Source organism: Egretta garzetta, unplaced genomic scaffold (assembly GCF_000687185.1).
Source record: "Egretta garzetta isolate BGI_Z169 unplaced genomic scaffold, ASM68718v1 scaffold1099, whole genome shotgun sequence".
Lineage (NCBI taxonomy): Eukaryota > Metazoa > Chordata > Aves > Pelecaniformes > Ardeidae > Egretta > Egretta garzetta.
The window spans coordinates 390,858-395,307 of record NW_009260835.1 but is presented as its reverse complement, the minus strand read 5'-3'; positions in this window follow the sequence as shown (position 1 = coordinate 395,307).

Sequence of the window (4,450 nt, the reverse complement as noted above, 5' to 3'; positions counted from 1 at the left end):
CAGAACCCCTTCCAGGTATTAATCTAGGAAGTAGTATGGGAGCAGCGTGGAATCCTCCTCAGATCTCATGAGTAGATGGGTTTCTGAAAGGGTTTGAGGGACCAGGGATGGTCTTTTCATTAGGAGGGGACAAGGCCTTTATCAGAACAGGGCAGCTGCTATGGGCGGACCTACTTGGTGCTGAGGAGGTGTCTCCCCAGAGGCGGAGACTGTCCCACTGTTAGAAGACAGGGTGTAGAAGGATGTGTAGAAGTAGCAGCCAGGTGGTTGCAGTTGTTGTTTACTCTTTGTGAGAGCTATAAAGAAACTGGGTAGTGTCTCTTGGCATGGAATGAATAAGGAAGCTGAAAATGTGATTTTGGGGTGGGGAAAGAGCTCGCAACAATGACGTTGTAAAAACAACCCCCCTAAAATGTATCATGAAGTTCAGTGCTGCTTTTTGTGAAACTAAAGAGAGCTGATCTTACAAAAACAAGTGCTCGTTGAGGTTGCTGTTGTATGGAACTGGCGTGTGATGTTTTTCTAGCAGCCTCTCTTCACTGTCATCAGAGTGCAATTTCTCTAGAGTCGCTGTGGGATGCAACAGATTTCTTGGAAAAGAAGGCTGTGTTGACACCCACAGGCTAGTAATGTTTTCACAAGAAGGAACATGACTTTACATTTGACTCTTTTGAAAAGAGATTAGCAACACTGTGATTTATAAGAATTGCCAGGGTTTGAGGTTGGTTTTTTCCCCCCTCTTTCTGAATCTAAGCTCCAGCAGGTAGGTGTTAAGTGAGTGAAGCATTTCTGGCAAGATTTATGTGCCCATACAGTAGAATGGGAGTGAAATCTGACAGTCTAAAGGAGGGGGAGCAACTGACAAATAGAGGGGGTGGAAAAGGCAGATTGGCTTGGATTTTTTTCTTTCCTGTTCCTTTGCAGTCAAAACCCTTTGAGATTCTTCAGTCTTGGATAGAAAATTTCATTTGCACAGACATTTCCCTCCCCAGTCCTTTTGTTCTAGCAGCAACCATGGGGCCACAGCATGTATGTGGAAAGCAGACATGGCCAAGGCTAAACCTTCTTGAAAGAATGTCTTTTCCAGAAACAGATGACAAGCATTTTCCCTAGAGATGAGATCTCTTCAATGATGAAGTTCTTTTAGAAGGAAGAAGTCCTTTCTCACTATGGAGTCTCACAGTTAATTAAACAGTACTGGAAGAAAGTATGTCCTCAGACAGTAGGGTATTCCAGCCTGAACAACAACCAAAGCCTTAGCTTTGCAGAAAGATGTCTACTGTCCTTTTTGGTTGCTTTGAACAAATGGGTGCTTGCAGCTGTGCTGGGCAGGACATGATCAGGACATGCTCTTGTCGGACCATGGTGGTCAGCAGTTCCAGGACTTCTTGGCTGTTAGATGGGAAGCGACCTATAGTTTGTAAGATGCACAGCATAAGCTGAGGAACAGAAGCTCAACACTTGATGAGTAACAGATTGCAAAACCAAAATGAGTGGGAATATTTCCATTAGCCCCATGATTCCTACTGAGCAATACTACAGGAATACATAATAGGGATATAGTTCAGATGATAATGGCATTCCTCTTACTGCACAAAGACACACTTTCAGAGAGACAGGCATATAGATGCAGAGTAAACTACTGAATGTATACTAAAAATCAGAATTTGATTTTAAGTGAGTATGTCAAGCCACTTCTGAAAGACATTCATCCTGAGCCACGGGTGGAAAATAAAGAAAAAAAGCCACACTTGCCAATTCAGTCTTGCTTCTTTAGCCCATGAAAAAACATAGACAGATGGGTAATGAAGCAGGTTTTATCTGTAGCAAAATCCACGTGTGATTGTGCCTAACAAATTCAGAGTGGCATCAGCCAAAGAAACCCATCACCTCACTCATCAGAAATCTGATAAATATGAGGCACTTCAGAGGAAACACTTTGACTGATGTGGTCTCTTTTCTGATGGAGGTAGATCACAAAGAAATTTCACACCAGTCCTAAGAAAAACCACATGTTGGCTACAGCCTGTGTCTTTGTAAGGCAAATGGAGTGACCCACTGCTTGGGACTGCTGTTGGTAAACACAGCAAGTACAACTGGTCTGGAATACTTTTAATTCTCCTCTTCTGCGAAATCTTTCAGGATTTCAAAACCATCCCCCTCCTCAGTGGGAACAGCCTGAGACCTTCTAAAGTTTCTTGGGAAAATGAGACAAAGAATGGTGGGTTTCCCGTACTGAACTTAATCCCAGTTTCTTAGGGATTAAGCACTGATGTGAAATGGAGAAACTATCAGGACCAAACCCTTGTGCCACTGACTGGCACTTAATAGAACAACATCAATGAGAGGCCACGAATTTGTTCTGTCCTGAGAGATGATGGTTGTTATGGCACTTTGTAGGCTAGGGGAACCAGATTTGGGTCCCTATTTTGCCAAAAAGCCCATTTTTGCTATGTCAGTGACCTAACCGCTAGTGTCTTGGCTAAGATGAGCTGTTCTCTTTCTTTGGATGCAAGCAATTTTTCTGATGAAAGCCTAAGCAAAACTGGTGTGTTTCTAAAAAAGATTTATGTTTTAACAAATCAACATCTTCCAATAAAAAAGTGTGTATCACTGGAAAATTCCCAGCTAGCTCTAGTGATGAGTAAAGTTTAGCTTTACAGATGGAGTTAATAATAGTTTATAAGCTAAAGTGAAAAGGATTTTGGGTGAGCTTCCTAAAGAGGAAGTGAGTCAGTGTCTCGGCAGGAAAGTGTTCCAGATAGACAGGGTTGGAAAAGTTACAAAACAACCCCCAACTGCGTGGAGTCACAGGGAGTGGACAAGGGATTATTGCACCCCAGATTGCAGAAAGCCAGTAATTAGTAGGGGGTCTTGCATACCCCTCAGCCCATGTGTCTTCAGGCATGGTCTTCTCCCATCTCACAAGCTCAGAGCAGCTAAACTGAGTCATCCCAGGGAAGGCGTAATAGCTAAGGAAGAAGCAGGTGTTGCAGATGGGTGGGTGATTCAGTGGATGGTGTTATTCCTACTGAGTCAACGCTGAAGCAGTTTGTAAGCAGGAAGTTGGGGACACTGTGTGGCTAGAAGATCTGCTTTCTAAATCCGGTGACATTCAAGGAGTCTGTGGTTCCCTCAGTGTGCTTTCCAGAGGGTGGCTTGCCTTCAGTGGCTCCTGGGCACAGCATTTTGAAAAGCAAAATCTATAGAGGTGTTTTTTAAGGTGACTTTCAGTGGGACTCTACAACCCTCAGAGTCCAGGTAATTTTTGATCATGGACTGGTATTTCCACATTAGGAAGTCATTTTGGAAAACAGAAGTCCTGTATTCTTGTGACTGACTTCACAGCCCTCCCACTGGTTCCTGGGGGCACTGGGTTGGGCCTTTACATTAAATTCTTTTCGGTGAGAGCTATGTATTTTTTTTTTCTTCTGCAGGGCACCAGGAATGGGGCTGGCACTCATCAAGTGTACTTAATGGCCATGAAAATCAAGTTCTCCATGGCCATCGTCCTTTGAGATGCCAATGTTGTTTTAGAGAAGGTGGAGCTGCTGCATCTCCTCTGACTTGCTTAATTCATTGCAAAAATAAGAGCAAATTTCAGACATGTCCTGTAATATCCTTTACCAATTATGTGATTATAAGGTGCATATTACTTGCCTTCTGCTGTTCCAAAGCTCTCTAGTAATTTAACTTTTCAGAGCAGAGATGATCTTGCGCTTCTTCTCTGTATGCACAGGTCAAAAATGCATACACTGAAGATGCAGAAGAAGAGGTTTAGACCTTAGAAGCCATTTCTGTTTCCCCTGTGCTTTTTGCATTTGGGTGGCTCTTCCCTCTTGCTGGAAACATTGCGGGTTTGGAAGGTGGGTTATTTTTCCTTCCATTCTTCAATAATTCAACAGTCTTCCTTTTCCACTAGGTCCTTTAAAATTTTATGGCATCTTTCCGTCCAGTAAACAAGAGGGAAAATGACAATATCATTTCTGAATCCTGTGAGAAGAACCACAAACTCAGGTCCATATGGTGCCTGGGAGGATGGCAGATACTTCCGTGCATCTCTGCAATGTGATTAAATGGTCCTAAGATTTGGGTTGGCAGAGGTGGCCTTCCAATTTCTGGTGCAGAGAGCAATTTCTGGGGAGCCCACACTTTCTGGGACTCTCACTTATCTTTGAATGGGTAACCAACTATTTCCTCCAGGCTGAGGAAAATGAAATTTGTGGCTTTCCTCAACACGTGCTTGACATTTGCACTTATTGTTTTCCACCCATTTTACTGAGCATTGCTCTTGGGTTTTATTGGCTGAGCTTATCATCCATTTCTCCTCTGTTACCTCTTCTTCTCCCTTCACTGAGGGTCTCTGTGCCCACACTATCTCAGTGGAGTAAGATTCAGAGAGCAGATCGCAGATGGGCTTCATTTCTGAAGTGCAGTAATAACATACACT